Source organism: Triturus cristatus, chromosome 6 (assembly GCF_964204655.1).
Source record: "Triturus cristatus chromosome 6, aTriCri1.1, whole genome shotgun sequence".
NCBI lineage: Eukaryota > Metazoa > Chordata > Amphibia > Caudata > Salamandridae > Triturus > Triturus cristatus.
In genome coordinates, this window is record NC_140589.1 from 788,335,392 (window position 1) to 788,353,574 (window position 18,183).

The 18,183-nt window shown below is 40.5% G+C and overlaps 1 protein-coding gene across 2 annotated transcripts in view; it reads left to right on the forward strand.

Annotated features, from left to right (window-relative positions):
- Positions 1 to 7,022: 7,022 nt before the first annotated feature.
- Positions 7,023 to 18,183, forward strand: part of CCR6 (C-C motif chemokine receptor 6) — a 150,136-nt gene continuing 138,975 nt past the window's right edge. The window contains exon 1 of one of the 2 annotated variants that reach the window (XM_085611367.1): positions 7,023 to 7,127. The gene's annotated coding sequence lies outside the window, so the exon portion shown is untranslated. The remainder of the gene's footprint in view (positions 7,128 to 18,183) is intronic. The other variant, XM_085611366.1, reaches the window with a different exon arrangement.

Sequence of the window (18,183 nt, forward strand, 5' to 3'; positions counted from 1 at the left end):
AAAATTGCAATATCTCCTTTGTGCTGCTCCTAATTTCTCAAAACCCTTTTTGAAAATTCAATCCACATACATTTTAACCGAGCAGCCTCAGCCCAGCAATAATCTTCTTATCTCCTATTAAAAATGGTTATTATAGACAAGAGAACATCATGTACTTTGACCTTTCATTCATACAACCATTCATTACCTAATAGAAAATGCCCATTGCCCACAATGCAACAGCAACAATAAGATGTTATTTCCGTCAACCGACAATGAACCCCACTACTAACAGTGCATTTCGCAAACCAATACAAAGGGCAAATTAGCCACCCCAAAGGAAACATAAAACTATAAATAAAAGATAAACACAGTGACACATACCCACACACATGCACAGGTACACGCACACACACACACACATACACACACACTGTATACGCAGCCTGCCTCTCCACCAGGAAGAGGATGTCTTTGTGGGGTATGACTCCTGACCCATGCCTGGCCTGAAAGGAAGTTCTGGAATATTACAAGTTGCATCTTTTATACCCCCATGCACTCAGGGAGGAGTATGGCGGAATTTAAGTAAATTGGAACTTAATATATTATTGGAAGATATATGATTTGCAATAAATGCAGTGTAAGAGAAAAGATAGCCTAGATTGTCCACAGTGATGTGTGGAGAGTCATTTCCTATTGTGTGCACTGTGCCTGAATGGCCTCCAGCATTTGACCTTTGAATTGGCCCCGACAATATTTCCTTTGTTCTTTTGTATAATGTCATATATGATCTTATAAGCTTAGAGTCTATTATTAGTCTGTATTTTTAGAATAGCGTGTCTATGTTATCATGTATGCACTATATACAGGGTGTTGTTACTTACTAATGATATATAATACTGTCTTTGTTATTGCAAGTACTGCAAAACAAATGGGATGGGTTAGTAAGCCCTATAAATGAGCACGCTTTCACCCAAAAAATGCTACTGTTCTCACACACATCAAGAGGATGACAATACCTTCTTTTGCACTTTTTTTTCATTCAATGAAAATTGAAGCAAAAGGGATCAAAGATCTGTCTACTGGCAGAGAGAATCGAATCATTCAGGGAGCTGCGTCCCCAATGATATCTGGCTTTGTCTCCAGACATAGCCTAGGAAAAAATGTTGGCCGTAATCTACAATGGCGCAGCTATGCAGCTTTGATTAGGATTTGTAGGAAATATGTACAAACAAATATAACATTTAGGGCCCGATTCTGTTGCGGTTTGGAGAGCTTCCCAACCGAATGGGTTTGGGAATGGTTTCCAACTGAATTGGATCGGGAGAGTCCAACTGACCAAGTATTATCCATCTGGATGCTTCCAGTTACAATTTGGTTGATTTCCCAATGACTTCAATAGGAGCCTTTGTTCCGACCGAATGCATTGGCTCCCATTGAAGAAAGTAGTGGCTGGGGAAAATCCAGCACCCTGTGGTGGGCACCCCCTGGTGCCTGCCACACTGTGCATGGCTGGTAAGGGAAGACCCATAGGTACCCCCACGGGCAAGATTGGGAAGGCTCCAGGTGCAGGGGGGCCCACTATGGGCCCCCAAAGTCTGAATCTGACTGCGGATTCGAGTCGGCGCGATTCAGAAAGGCTGTCCAAATCCAGCACCGTACTCAGTCGTTTGGAAATGCGGCTCGTGGTGATGTACAATTCTGCTCCGTACGGCTCAGTCATTCCAAATGCCGGGTTCAGATTGGGATATTACTAATGCCGAACTCACATCATACTCGTTCAGTTGGAAACCTTTCTGAGTCGATTGCAAAGACACATTTCTGATCCAATTTGGACAGAGGAAATGCTGTTAGAAGGCCTTCCTAACCGCATCAGAATCAGGCCCTTAGTCTTTTATACTACTTGCTTTCTTTATGTTCACTCTTGGCAATATTCTCATGTTTTTGTCATGTCAATTTGCTTGTTCAATCCGTCGAAGAAGTTGAGAGATGGGATTGACTGTATATTGTTTGGTCAGTGTGGAGATTTCTAGTTCTAAGACCGCAAATTTCTCCAGCATAGCCTTTTTTCTCAGGGCCAAGTAGCTCATCCATATTCCAAGGATGGTAACTTTCCCCGCAGACCACAGGGTCTAGGGTGAACAGACCGAGTGCCCATTGTCATCTAAATAACGGCATATGTTCTTTCTTGTTTATCGTTAGGTAATCTGTAATTGCGCCAGCATTTGGAGGTAGGTGTGACATGTCTTAAGTCCATTACCAAAGTCACCGAGGCATGATGAGAAATCCCACCGTCTATGAGTATGCAGTCCCTCATCAAGGCCATTCCACTGTGGTTAACAAGATAGCAGTCAATTCTGGAATAAGTTCCACATACACAAGAATGGAAGGTATATTCCTTTTCCCTTGGGTGTCATAGGTGCTACGGATCTACCAACCCATTGTCCCTAGGCAGGTCCCCCAACACTGCTGTATCCGTAAAGTTCACTTTGTCAAGCGGGTCAGACCTGGCAATATGTTGGGATCACCTGAATTCTGACAGTAGCCTTGAGAGACTTGAGAAGAAGGCTGTTCTGTTGGAGTTTGGTGAGGAAGAGGAGGAGCTGTTCAAGCAGTAGGATACTTGCTATTCAAAATACTGCTACATATGACCTTAACAACTCAATTCCTCCTCATTTTGTTGATTCAGTGTGTGAAAGGTGCGTCTCCTGGGCTTAGCGGCTAAGTAGTTAAGGGTATTTTTCTACTTAATGTAGTGTGTCAGGCCATTAACATTGAGGGAGAGGATGCAAAGATTTTTTGAATCGTGGATGCCCTCTCATGGTATTAGTGGTGTCACGGGGGTCCCGATGGACACCAAGTCAGAACTTCCACAGAAGCGAAGACCTGGTCCCCAAACTTTCAAAAAACAGCTCTCAGAGAAAGACAGAATAACCTCCTCTTGCGTTATTGTTCGCCAAAAGTGAGGGGAATAACCTATGAGTGACCACCACTCTTCCCCTAGGTTTCGTAGCAGGCAATGTTGGTATTTGATCGTGAGAATGCCGAAAGGAAATACAGGTGAGGTTTAAGCTTGTTCAAAGTAGAACGACATAAAGTGTTTATAACATTAAGATATGTCCACTCTCCCCCTGTAGTTCACTTACTGATGGCGTGTATCTGTGGGGCCCATAGCAAGGCTCCTCCTAAGAAGGTAGTCCAGATCACCAACTTATTCTTTAGGTTTCTCAAGGCAGCGTTGATGAGTTTACATGACGGACTCTACGTTTGGGCAAAGAAGGACTCGCTCACATTCACAACCATTCACACTCGAATCAGAGGAAGTCTCTCAAACATCACGAGTTCAGGAAAAGATTGCCTACGAAACATCTACACTTGCAGAGATTCCACACATGCTCCATTCCACCACTACTTGTGGATTCTGGCTCAGACTGTCTGCAAAACCCCCTGCCCATGATGAGGGACACAGTAAATTTCCAGGACCAATGACGCCCTTATGTAAGTTCTCTCTATAACTACGGCGGGCATTGTTAAGCTGACTCCAGTTTAATATTTTGTCTTTTTATTTACATCACTCTCTAGGGTCCCAGCTATGCAGGTTCTCATCTTTGAAGCTGCTGCTCTAACACTTAAAGACACAAAAAAGAAAACACTGTATTTCTATGTAATATGGTCCTACATTTCCATATTAAATATGTCCCATTTTTCTTCCAAGACACACTATTAACATTAGCTGCATATTTTCCACAACTATCAGGTTTATTAATTGAACTTAACTATTGACTTGGGATCTATTCAAAGCAGGTTGACAGGTAGGTTTCCAAAGCCTTTTGCCCAGATTCTACAGAAATGTGTGTTTTCTTTGCATAAACTTTAATTGAAGAAGGTGTCAATCAGAAATGCTATTATCCTATTTGTTGCAACATCAACCATGTCCTTTACTACAGTCTACTCAGAATGAAGATTAATTAAGACTGCTACATACATGTCCTAATTTCCCACAGCAAATACAGGACCAGTAAAATGTAAGGCCAACTTTCCCCCAAGATTTCATTGGTAACTGCATTGGAAGACGGAGGTGGCTGGCATACACCTTTAAACTTTTCACTATCACTATAAGCACACGTATTTTACTCTTTCTTCTCTCCCCCTGTCTAGACCACACCACCAGAATGACTGAATTGTCTCTTTCTTCTTTTCATCATATTTCACAAATCAGTTTTATCATCTCATATATTTAGAGGAAATATATTAACGTGTGGGTTTTAGAAATGCAATACTAAAATAGCATATAATAGTGCGAATAGAAATGTAATCATGTAATTTATGGAAATCAATGTAGTGTTTAATCGAAATCAGATTATTAGATGATGCTTATTGAATTAGTTTACGTATAATGTGATGTATTAGGTTTAAACGTGCACCATATTAAAGTCTGCACGTTTAGTTCTTATTCATGTATGGAGTATAATGTAATCAGTGTTTATAATGTGATTTTAGAATTGTGTGTTTAAATTGTATAAAGGCCTAATTGCATATACGTTTAGGAGAAAGGCCTATTCGTACTTATGTTAGCTGAATATTGTAGGCCACAATTTGTTTCCCTTGGAAAGGCTCTGGGTTTAGAAAAGTCAGCAGAACTCAGAGAGTGGAAAGTTTCTCGTTCCCATGTTTCTGTTGCAGGTGCAAGGACACCTAGCTCGTTAGGAAGACTAACCCTTTGTTTTAGGAGTTAGGATGGTAGGAGGAGCAAACATGGGAGTACACTGGAATGCAGATATGATACATTCAGCGGAGTAGGTGCCTGGGACCCAACGTCACTCCAATGGTCTTTGGATGAAGTAAGAGTTTCGATGGAAAAATTCAGAGGGAAGACCTGGCTGCATAGGTGTGATCAGGGCATGTTCTACTATTTTGTGATTTTGAAATAGGGACAGTGCCCCGAGGGTTGAGCAGTCGAGGATTAGAGGGAAACCTAGAAGGAGCATCTCAGAACGAGCTCTATAGCTGTGGCTGCTAACCAGACCAAAGTGAGTGTACTTCTAAGGAAGACTTCACTGCTGACACCCTTTACTCTCTTGCCTGGGGAAAATGCTAAGTAGGGATGTCACCTTAGAGATAGTGTAGGGACAGACTAATTGCTCTTTCTTTCTAGGTTAATGACTTCTAACATAGAGATTGGAGCAGTTACAGGTAGCCTGATGCTTTTGGAGATAACTATTCTTCTTATTCTGAGTCGGATGAGACTCCTGCGTAGGATATTCTTTGTATTAGGGCCCATTTATTTCCTTAACCTCGTGATGAGGTGCTTGTATGTGCAACTATTTTTAGCTTTGTAATAAACCCTAAAATTTGGAATTCGGAGTCTGATTTTTGAAGTATAAAGTTTAAGTTTAATTGGCTGTATGGAGAACCTGAATTTTCTTCCCTTCACACTATTCAGCAGGTAAAAAAGTCTAGTCGACCTGAGGATTCTTAGAGATGGTAAATACGATAAGATAAGAATCCAGCTTTATCAGTACGATTTAGTGTCTTCTGAACACTTCACTTTCCTTTATGTTCAGTTCACAGTTTATGTAGGTAAACTATTTTTCTTCTGAACCCTGATCTCCTCTACAATTCTATTCCTTCATCAGCTGCTCTTTCCCCAGATGGATCCTGCTGTGTGGCTTCATCCCATTGTCCAGTCTTCAAAACAAGCTCATCGCCCAACACCATCCTACCTCAAACTCCTCTTTCTTACCACCACTCTACATCTGCTACTTCATGCGTTGACCTGTTCACATACTGCACTTCAGAATCATATTTCATGATGCCTAACTAGCACCATGAGATACCTCACATAAAATTCCAGCCAGCGCCTCTACTGCATTTGAAATTTATAAATGAGTTGTTCTGATCTGCCTCTATTTTGAATGAAATCCCCCACAGGAAGAACAGAAATGTTTGACAGCCCAATAGCAGGCTTACGCCTCTTAGTCTCAAACCCGCTCAGCACCCCTCAATCTTCTTGACACAATGGCAGCTCTCCCACCCCTCTCATGGATTCGACTTGCAGCACTGGAACACCACCTTGATGGGTTAACGTCGCCCATGTTCTTTGTTTGCAACAAGTCACTGGCTGCACCTTCAGTCCAAATGGAACTCAAGAGAGCTTTGGGAGAGGTGCTGGAAGGTGGAGTTAGTGGGGGTGGAGCATCTACCCTTCCATGGTAAGTAGTCCTTATAAAATGTACTTATTGCAGAAAGCATACCCCTATAGTTTCCCCTAGGTAAAGTTAGACGAAAGTCTAACTTTGCGACTTTCGGTATTCACAAAGGGCATTTACGAGTCGTAAATGCCATTTGTGAATACTGAAGGTCGTAGATAGACTTTGGTCTAACTTTACTTTGTGAATCGGTCCCTCCATGTTCATTCTCGTCCTTGAGCATGACTCAGTGGCTTAACCCGACCTACTGTGTGAGCCTGCAGCCAGATGATAACACGTGGCGAAGCTCGGCTATTACATTCCATCCCTGGATTTTATGACTTAAAAATGTGTATTAAATAAAATAAAATGCGATATTGGAAACAAAATTTCAAGCAGATTTGCAAGCAGATGCCTGTTAAAAAAAACACAGTAGTCAATCCCGTCACAACTCTAAAGTATGAGGGGAATTTCAAACATCAGTACACTTTTAGAGCAAGTCGCCCTAAACCCCATATTTAACTTCTCACCATTTTACGTTGGCAACAATTGTGCGTCTGGTTCCTTTTAGAACCGACTTGACAATTAGCTAAAAGTGACCTACTTGAGAAAAACAAAGAAACAATAATTTTCCACTTCAGAACCAGAGGCGAACGTGACTGCAGCAGGATGGCGAACTTGTGGTGACTTGTGGCGAAGAGCCGCAAAACCTGAGAGCAAATAAAATAGATTTAAACGTGAAGATAACATCTTTTCTGGGAACTAATGTAAAGCATTGTGCAGCAAAGGTGTTGAAACTGGCTGATTGTGCATAATCGTTTGCATGAAATCTTTTTTTAAAGGCAGCGCGCGCTCACACTCGCAGGCGTATTTGAAGGGCAAACCGTTAGCTAACACAGCCTTCTTGTAGGAACATTTGAGTTATGTAGGAGTGTAAAACGCCTGCTGATTTTGGGTCAGGTAAGCCAGTTACTATTTCATTATGTTAATTACGCATATCAGCCTTTTAAATGATGAGGCACAGGGGGCATGCGCAATGCGTGCTGTATGTTTTTTGGGGGTATGTGACAGGCGTGGGAAATGGAGATAGGAAAAAATAAATAGGTATAAAAAAAACTTTAAAAAACGAACTTTAGCTTGGATAAATTAACTCAATTAACAAAAAATGTCAATACAGCTTAAATAATTTGTGGGAATTGTAGTTGGCCAATTTTCAAACGGTTTTAACTACATCCAGTTGTAGCACACTGGGTTTTTGACAGTTGCCTGAATGACCATCGACTAGCAGAACAAACTCGTTTAAAAATTTAAATTAAAGCACAAACTGACATTTTTGATGATTTTGATAGAAAAAATGTAACCTTAATAAATATATATCTGTAATTTCCGTTAGCTATCATATTTTGAAGGAGCCTCACAGGATTTTTTGCCCTTTTCTGTTCTGGCAGCTTATGGAATTATTGTATAGGCATTTTCCCTTTTTGTAGCTGTGTGAAAATATTTCCGTATTTCTTATTTATTTTGTAGTTTGGCGTTTTTAGTTGGTATGTAATAGTGATATGTTTTTACAGTGCTCTGCTTTCGACTACATTTGATGGATCACATTTCCATGCAATATTGTGTACTATTGTTTCTTTTAAGTGTAAAGCAAACACTGAGTAAAATAACTATCTCTTTCAAGAAATAAATAATTCGTTCTTGTAAGAGTAACATTTTTCCAAACGATCATGTAAACTGCTAGTTAAAATCATAACAAAAAAAACATTTGATCTACTTTTCGTTGGCCCTTACTGATACTTTTGTGAAATCTTGCCTTTTTACAACTGAGGGAGTTATGTTTAACCATGTGCACAATTTCATGCTCTTTTGCCTTATGATGAGAGCATAGCACGTTTGTTTACATCATTCAACAAACTTTGTTTGTTTGTTCTCGATGTATTGCATTTTTAGCACCTTATTTTTATTTATTGACTTGTAAAGCGCCCGAATCACCTCCAAAGAGGTATCTCCGTGCTACGGAGGTGCAGCAGTTATGGCGAATTAGGAGGAGTAGGGATTTGAGAAAAGCTCGGTTTTATGGAGCTTTGGAAATAGCAGGTATTCTGGGCATTTCCGGAGGTGGGTGGGGAGCTGGTTCCAGTAGAAGGTGGCTAGGTGGTAAAAAGCTTTCCCACCCATGAGAGATTTCATAAAACGCGGAACGCGGAGCAAGGATTTTGCTCCTGAAAGGAGTGGTCTGGATGGCTGATATTGGGTGAGTGTTTCTGCTAAGTATCTATCATTGCAGTTTAGTGCTTTGTGCACAATGCAGCAATACTTAAATCTAATAGGCTTGCCTATTAGATGCCAGTGTAAACCTTGTAATGGCAGAAGAAAGGCAGTTCTAGCAGAAGAATTTGAGACAAGACGAGCCGTGGTGTTTCGGACTACCTGAAGTATGTTTAAAGAAGACTCACTAGCTAAAATTAAAAGGTCATTACAGTAGTCTAGGCGGCTTAACACCAATGCTTGAAGGAGTGATTTACATACAGTCAGGGGAAGAAAGGGAAATACCCTGCGTAGGAGGCTTAACATGTGAAAGCATGAGCCCATGGTAGTTGTGACTTGCTCTTTTATTGTGAGTTTCTGTTCCAGACGTATGCCTAAATTCTTTACCACGGCCTTTAGGAACGACAAATATCTTTCCTGCATCTAAGAAAAATATCTAATGTTAATTATTTCATGAAAACATCCACTCTTATGTAAATGAATTCTGACCAACAATAAAAGTAAGAAATACAAAAGCAATGAACAAATAAAAATATCAGTGCTCTGGTATAGAAGCAGATTAGTCATTACAAAAATCAGTGGGGCCATGGTGAACTGCAGCAACATGTTTTGCATGCTAGTACAGAAAATAGATGTATTGTTATTAGCCCAAGTTGAGAAGGAGAGTCCAATATGGAGTTCTTATTAATTGACCCATAGCTGCATTTGAAGTTGCATGGTTGCTGGTTTTGGTATCCGTTGTGGAACCAAATTATTTTGAAGCAAGTACTTGCATGATTCATTACGCTTCAACGCTGAAGTCCTGAGGATGGCCTCACAGACCGTGAAGGCCACTAGGGACCGAAACGTCACAATTTCATCCTCCATAACCTTGTGAATTCCATTTTCTGTTAGATTTAGTTCCATTTGATTAGTTGAATGTCTATATGGATATGACGTTGTTGATTTCATAGAAACAACTGTGTTAAAAGTATTGACAGTGCTTCCTGGATCCCTATATTGAATATACGTGGATGTGATTAGGAGATTATGGGGCAGCGCCATATTTATTACATGAATTTGTGTATGTACTGCTGTGGAATTCTGAAGAATGAAATATACATTGTGAACAGATGTCATGTACAAATGATCAAATGAAATATTGATTGAGATAAAATTGAGTGAGATAAAATAAAAGATATATTTTTTTATAACAATACATCTATGTTTATATTGATGAATTAATATGTTTTGAATATTAATAAGAGAATCACTTGTGTGACCATTTACAGTTATGAACATTGGAAAAATAATACCTCAGGGAACATTTTCAGTGAATTGACTATTGTACCCAGTTTCCTGGGAAAGATGGGGTTGCCCTTGTGTAAAGTAACAGTACAGAAAACCGGGCTGTGTGGCAATGCTAAGACTGTTTATCAAAGGATACTAAAAAAGCACAAGTATGACACTAAATATGCCGGTGTTCCTCAGTGCTGCACTGACTCAGATCCCTGAACAGTAGAGTAGCAAGGGGGTTAGGACCCTAATGCAAACAAGGAGAATGCCACCGACCCGCGGCGGTATGGTGGATGACAGCCATGGATGGGTTGAGTGAGCCACTCACAGCCAGTGGACCACAGAGCACTGCACCTTCGGCACCAATGATACCTTAGTGGCTAGCAGTGAAACTATAACTCAGAGTGGTACCTAATTGTGTACTGTGCCTGCGGCGCCCACTTACCCAGTTACAGAAATCATCAGAGGAGCAACATAATGTAACTTCCCCAGGGTCAGACAGGGACAAAAAATAGTCCCAGGTACCAAAATAAAAGTGGCCCCCATTGTCGAACCAGATGGCCTAAAAAGTGTCCCACATTTGCAAATCAGAGCAGTTTTGAACTTGTAATGACATACTGTATGGATACTTTGCAAGGTATGGGCGAGAACTTGCATTTGCTTTTGATGCAGGTAATGCTTGTGGTAGTATTAGTGAAATCAACAGGAAACAAACGACCATCCAAGGCCATAAACAGGCCCACAAACTGCTAACAAGCATTGGTTATACATCTGTTTTGCCTATGTGATGAATAAAGTACTGTTTTTATACATCATCCGCCGGGAGAAGGAAAGAGCTCCCTGACAAATAACACAGGAGAGGAGAGGATTTGGTGCAGCGGCCAGAGCTGCTGACTTGAGAGCTGGGATCTCGGTTTGAGTCTACTTGGCAGCAACATGCTGTGATTCTTTGCAAATCACTTAATCTCCCCAGGGATACATTGTTAAATAAATATGCTGCAAGAGTAAAAAGCGACAAGAGGCAAAACTTTAGGTAAAAAATTAGTTCCACCAAAGCGGATGTTAGCTGTATTTCGGCAACAGGAAACTGATAAGCAGACAAGAAACAAGAATTGGTAAATGCAGAAAAATATGGCACAGCCAATAGAAATGGAGGAAAAGTGAGTGGCCCAATGAGAACCCAAGAAAGAAAGTCCCTTTTAAGTTTATATTAAAAAGAATAGATTTCTCAAGCACAGCGCTAGTGCTGTGCAGGCGTAACTGAAAATAATGGTCCACTCTGATCTCTGAGACCAGCCCATTGGGCACTGCCTGATTTCTCTGTAGGCCAGTCCAACCCTGCCCTTCCACCGTAAATGTCTGTGGACCTTGTGGCCTGATGGCAAAATTAGGGACTTCAACCCACTAGGAACACAATTGCTTTGTGGTCTGGGACTCTCCTGACACCGGCCAGTCAAAAATATTGGAAATACGGCCACTCCCCAAGCAGGTCTGAATACCAGTGCCATTTCAAGGTATCCCCTACTATTTTGAACAGCATGTCGATTCCCAGATGAAATTCAAATGACCTTATAAATAGGTACTACGCATTATGCTAATGATCTTGTATATTGAGCATTGTGGACATGGGGATACGTAGTGCTGTCCGCAGTGGGCGTCCATTTTAGGTGATTAAACATGTCACACTGTAATTAATGTAATTTGCCTTATTTAGGTGCTTGTGTTGATATAGGGAGAAAGCAGATTGCTCCTCATCTTCTCTGTGTTTGTTAAATCCATTGTTGCTTCAAAAAACCTGGTCTTAAGGAATGCAAAAAGAGTACTTATGTTGTTTGTCTTGTCATTAAATGAATCATGATTTATATATGATGCTAATTTTTTGATTTTAGGTACGAAGTATACAAATATATAAAGTACATTCATTTTTTCTTTTTGTGATCTTATGGACATGCATAAACTGCGAAATGAAACTGTAAGACAAGCATTGGCTAAGGCAATAGATCTGTGTGTAATGTGCTGACATCTGCAGCATTAGCATATTAGAGTTATAAACGAAAAAGAGAGCCAGTCTAGAGTTGGTAGAGAGAGACAGTGATGTAAAGTAGTCCTTTATGCCCTTCAGTGCAAGCTTTCAAGTGGAGACTGAAGAAAACAGACAAAAGTGCTAGATGAGAGATGAATATTCCTTTGGGTTGAGGGAAGACATGACTGACAAAGTCTCAAGCCAATGGCAGAAAGAGGCTGGTCAATGACAGCCAGTGGTTGAAAGGGGTTGAACCAAAGCACACACTATTTATATTGTTAACAGTAGGTTAATCTAACAGCTGTGCAGTCAAAATCCAGGCCTAAAAAATCCCAGATAGTACTGGAGAGGGAACTGGACTAATTTGAAAAATCATGAGACCTTTAAGGGGAGGAAGCTAAAGATTAATTTATTGTAAACAGGCAGAGCTCAAATGGAGAGTATGAGGCTTAAACAGATAGGTGGTAGCAAGGGTTCCCGACATAAAGATTTGGGAAGGAACTTCCAGTCGAAAGTGAAGAATACGAGGTGGGATCCTATTCACCCATTGGCCTGCTCTGTACGCAGCTGTACCCTGATTCCCTCCTTAGATATCCCGAGTCTGCCCCGGAGGAAGAAGGAAAGGGTCAATCTTCTGAGGTAGGGACCAGGCACTTGGAGATTTTCAGGTTTTGAGTTTGGATTTTTTAATACAAGGTTGCATCAGAAGGGAAGCAGAGGAGGAACAGGAAGGGCCGGCAGGTCTAATTTTACATTTCAAGAACTCTGGAGCAGCACCATAAATACATTCTTGTATGAAACAGAGTATTTTGAAGGAAATTCTACTCTGGACTGGAAGCCTTTGTAACTAAGTAAGAAAAGCACTGGCAGATGAGAAAAAAGGCACACCGGTAGCTAGTCAGGCTGCCTGGTTTTGTATGATTTGGAGTTTTTGCACTAAGTATTTTGACATACTGTAATACAAAGAATTGCAGATTTCCAGTCTGACCCAGAATTTTTTTCTAGTGTCCATGGTGAGCAAAGGCATGATGGGACATAGTTTCCGTAACACTATAGGTACAACACGATTACAGATGAATCCTCATTTGACATAGTGAGGGTCACTGGAATTATGCGATTGTGCGGCCACCGTGTTTTCACATAATTATATATTTGGCGCATATTTCACATAATCCGTAATTTGTTGCTTAAATTGCAGATTTTAGCAAAAATAAATTTGTTTCTAGCTCAAATAGTTCAAAAGTTGCTAACAATGCAGCAACATGTTTTGCAGCACAGATAAAGCTCTTTGCAAAGCTTGACTGGTCACTTTTCTGTTGCTTATTGCTATATATGGGTGTACAACTGGTACTAATGAGGCGCAACCAATGCCCAGACAGTGTTAACAAGTGTAAAAATAACAAAATAATAAAGTAGTTGTGTAATAAAATATGCCAAATTATGCCGCATAATTTGCCTTTTCTTGCTGCGTAATTTACTCAACCCTGTCGCATAATTTGGCCCTCCCCTGCTGCATAATTGCAATGGCACTGGGCATAGTCACTTTTGAGTTTAGGATCATCCTCAGACTTTTTACATGTCATTTTATTGCAGGAAAGGTACCTAATGTCTCAAGCCAAAGGGTGGGGGACCACAGCCAAGGATTATGGTCTGTGTTGTCAATATTGATCTTGAGCCAATTATAATTTGTCCACTGTTTAATGTCACATTATCAGTGAGAAACCGTGGCAGAAGTAGCTGAATCACCTGTCAACTGAAAAGTCTTTGGTGATTCACTGCTTAAGTGTATAGCCTACATTCATTAGATCTAGTAAACTTCATCAATAGATACATGTATACATTAAACATATAAGGACAGAAAGTTGAACCCCGAGGCACACTGGTGGAGATATTCATTGGGTCAGATATAAATTTAACTAACAAGGTTCAATGTGACCTGTCTTCTAGGAAAGAACAAATCAGATCAGATTTATGCCCTTTCTATCCAATTTTCTGGGTGCCTTTCTTTAAACTTTTCGTAGATTATAGGTTGATTTTGTGTGGTAGGCATCTGTACGTGTAACAATAATCCAGCAGTGTAATGATTAGTGAGCTTTTCATCATGACTCGACTAGTGGGATATAGGTGAATTTTCAGATGGAAAAGCTTTCACTGGACTACTGCTTTTACTTATAAAGGTGGGAAGGTGGGAGGGATCCACATTTTATACGATAAACAGATATTATACTTTGTGGTGAAGAACTTCACCTCTCCCATTGAGCAATGCTAGTTGCTGTGAAGTAGTTCCTGATTTTGTACATGTTTCTAGAGTGTTTTGGTTACCTGTCACTGTCCAGGAAATTGTTGATGCTGACCATGGTTTTCCAAGAAATGTATTTATTAATACTTCAATAACCAAATCATGTAGTGAGTTTTTTTTTTAATTTTCTTTTAGAAAAGACACTGGGTATTGCTCAAAGAGTGTGCTGGAGGCTTTGATCATACACCAGTCTTTAGGACCTCCTTAAAATGTCATGTTCAGATGGAAGATAGGGAAGTCCGAAGTCCAGTGTTTGTATTGTTTGCCTATAACCTCACAAATTTACAATATTTTCATAATGATAATTCCTATTTGTAAAGTGCGAACATATCACCCCCTAAGGGTTTCAAGGCACTGGGGGCTGTTGGGGAGATTAAGAGAGCTATTGCCCAGAATCACATAATGTGGAGTAAACTGCACTGGGGATTGAACCGTGAGCCCCGTGCTCCGGAGTCAGCTGCTCTGGCTCCAGCGCTACTCCTCTCCCTATGCTGAAAAATTCTGGAAATCTTTTGCAATGGCAGTGGAAGACAAAAGAAGCAGTTTCAGGAACTTATGGTGGATGAGTTAGTGAAAGATCCTGAGTAATTTGTATTGGTGATTTGTATCCTTGCTCCTCTTTGAGAGCAGAAGCCTTTTTGTCTTCGATATCATCCTTGGCCGTGTCATCATTAGCACTGGATCTGTGCCATTGACACTATATATTCTGATCTGTTCTTTTTAGGTTGTCTGGCTCAAGTCTGCACTATCTGTAACATCATTGCTTCCACTATATATATTGTAGGGTGATCAGTGGCAATAATCCAGAAGTCTAGCAGCAAAAGAAGAAACACTGCGCACTTGTTCTAGCTGGTAAATGACATTATCTACAATACGTTTTCTAATTCATGCACACAATAAATCTTAAATACCCAATTAACTTTAATAGGGATTTTTTTAGTAGAGACATAAATTACTGCTTATGATGATATAGTAGAATTCTACGCTTTGTATGGCATCTTCATTCGTCATGGTTGGTGATGCAGGAGCTTAAGTTGCCACCAGTTTTAATATGTGATATTGTCGCCCCTTTCTGTCTGTATCTTGTTTAACATAATAATATCCCGTCCTACCACTCACAACCTTTTGATATTTCTTCACCAATATCATTTTCACTTCATCTTTACATAATTAGTATCATAGGAGGTGATTTTTTTTTATATAAGTCAAGGTACTGTAAATAATGAACGAAACACGGACATACAGGACAACCTCTGTTGGCCCTTACTCTATAGGGCCGTTTGAGGGGTGTAACTACTGCAGACATTGATTAATCTACGCCATTGTTACACCAAAGATCCACCCACATTTACACCGGCGGGGTGGGGGCAGACCATTATGCTGGCAGAAAAGGTTCTCTGTCACCATTGCAATGGGGTACTCTCTCCACCAAAATATATCACATTTACAGCTGTGCCACAAACATAACTAGAATCAAAAATGTTTAATGATTTATGAATTACATTAGTGTAAACATAATTAGAATCAACAATTTTTAACGATTTATCAATTACATTAGTGCCTATACCTTTATTTAACTTCCCACATTATGTTGACTAATTAAAACTTTAATTTAATTTCATATTTTGCAACTTTTTCTGATTTGTGTAAATTTACTAACGACGAAAGTGAAATTTATCTCTCAGTTTTTGTCAGAACCATTTGTCTTTCTCACACAACCTTACAAATCTTTGCTGTTAGGTAAGTTGGTGGGAATAGGAAATGTCTCTGATTCAATGTTTCCTGTGCTAGGTTGGCGGCAGACTCACCACACTTAGATTAGTTGGAGTCTGTCAGCTTCTGTTTCCGCTTTGTGGTCATTCCGTTTGCAGGTTTGTCTATGTTTCATATTTGATATGGTTCCTTTTGAGTGTTTATGTGCTATTTTTCCCAATCATGAATGGTCTTGTCGATGTACATAGGGGGTCCATGGAGCAAGGGGAGGCCTCTGCCTCTTTCTCCATAGTTATTGGAGTGGGTGGGGCACACACAAATGGCATGCGCTGGGCCTCCAGATAGCTCTCCTTGACTAAAGGCTTCAATGTTTACATATTGCAGTGATGACATGGGTACCCAGCCCAGGGATATTACAATTATTCTACCCAGCTCGTTGCATGGGGAGACATGGAATCCAGCATAACTTGGAAAAATAAAATGGAGTAGGTTGTGTTGCTCACGTTTATAAGTGCATGGCAAAGCTCACATGGAAGTTCAATGGTATATTGCCTTTTGGCTACCTTTCAAAACGTTTTCAGAACTGCAATCAACAGGAAGATGGGCTGCCCTACCTAGATGACTTCCTTCAAGTAAAATGGGAGGAGGTGTGGGTGGAAATGACATTTTCATGCACTACATTAAGCCCTTGGCATGGTATTATGAGGTGCCTCATACAGATACATCAGTAGGGAAGGTGGCAAAGCTGTAATTTGTGAGCATTTTTCTAAAATGGTCTGTAGTAGCTTTGGCTAAAGCTATTATTTTGTAGGTGCTGACAGGGGACCAATGGGAGCTTTGACATGAAGATGAAGAAAGTACAATAGTTGGTGGTTGACCAAACTTTGACTGTAATATTTGCACTGCAGAGATCATTTTCTAGGAACACTGCACTTTCCAAGATGGAGGCATATCTAGGGCTTAAAAGGGTGAGTTGTGCTTTTTACTATTCATTAAGGGAGGGTCTGAACGGGGGTGGCTTCACGCCTTTGGAGATGGCCGCTCTGTACAGCAGCTACGTCGCGGCTTTGGAGGGGTGTCGGCCCCCAGGCAGATTGAGCACCGCACTTCACTTTGCAGTGGAGTCCTTCAGGTTGTGAAGGACTCCAGATTTCAGGCATGTGGCATTCGGAGCCCTGGTGAGCACCTTTGTGCATTTTTCTTAACTCAGCGGGTGCGTTTTTCCTCACGGACTCATGCCTGCTATTGTGTTTTATTGCTGCTACGATTTTGCTTTATTGCCGCTCTGTTTTTGCTCTGGTAATGGAGTGGCATTTAGTATTATTGTGCTTTTGTACTCTTGTTCATCATTTTTAAAGCCCTATGCCTTCAGTATGAACACAAAGCAAGATATCGGTCCTGAGCACTAACAAATAAACATTAGATCCAATCGGCGCATCTCGTAAGAGGAATAAATGTGTATCAAAAAACGGAGAGTACTCAGAACGTAACCAACGCCTGATATCTATGTGAGTCACATAGATATCAGGCGCCGATTGGACTAATTGTTGGTTAAGATACATGCATATTGGCTTATAATGGATACACTCTATATCTAAACCCAGACTGTATGGGACCACACTTAGGTCTTACCTAACGTGTGGTGTGTTACTTTTTCTCTAAAGATCGCTTTTGCCCTGAGGAAGCCGTTGGGCCATTTACCCAAGACGAAACACGTGTTGGCTGCAACATCTATGTTTTCCTGTTATCACAAACTATTGTGTTATGACCACAAGGAGAGATCCTAAAGAATGGATAAGAGAATAAAAGAAGAAAAATGTTTTCTGAATATATGGACTGATTTTGGTTTGAAATATTAATATTATCCGTCTAATGTTTATTTGTTAGTGCTCGGGAACGATATCTTGCTTTCTGTTCATCCTCTGTGTGCCTGTGGTGCCGGAGGAGTACTGGGACGAGGGTGGCCGTTTCCCTTTCTGTTCCCTTGAGCAACTTTTCTGCTCTTTCCTTACAATTATTGATTTTGCGCAAGAATAACCTAGCCACGCTTCAAAGTCTCACTCCTTCAGTATGAAGATTTTCCACTAGACCCGTCACCAAAGCATTCCTGCATGTATTGGCAACTACTGTCTTTAATTCATATCACTTGCTGAACAGAGCCTCACTGTACTTCAGCCCTTGTTTATAAATCTTTTTCAACTCACATTTTGTCTTTTAAGGAATGTACTCTGCCTCATTTTTCATCAGAAATTTGGAGTTATGTGCATGACTCTTCCTCATTGATTTTTCTCCGGGGATTCACTGACTCTCCTAGTGCAACAGGTTTGACTGTCTTTAATTGTAGTTGTGCCTTCATCATTACGAAAGTCCTGGTTGACGTGGTCTTTTTGTTTGTTTATAGGGAGAACAAAATCTATATGTCACACTTCTATTACTTC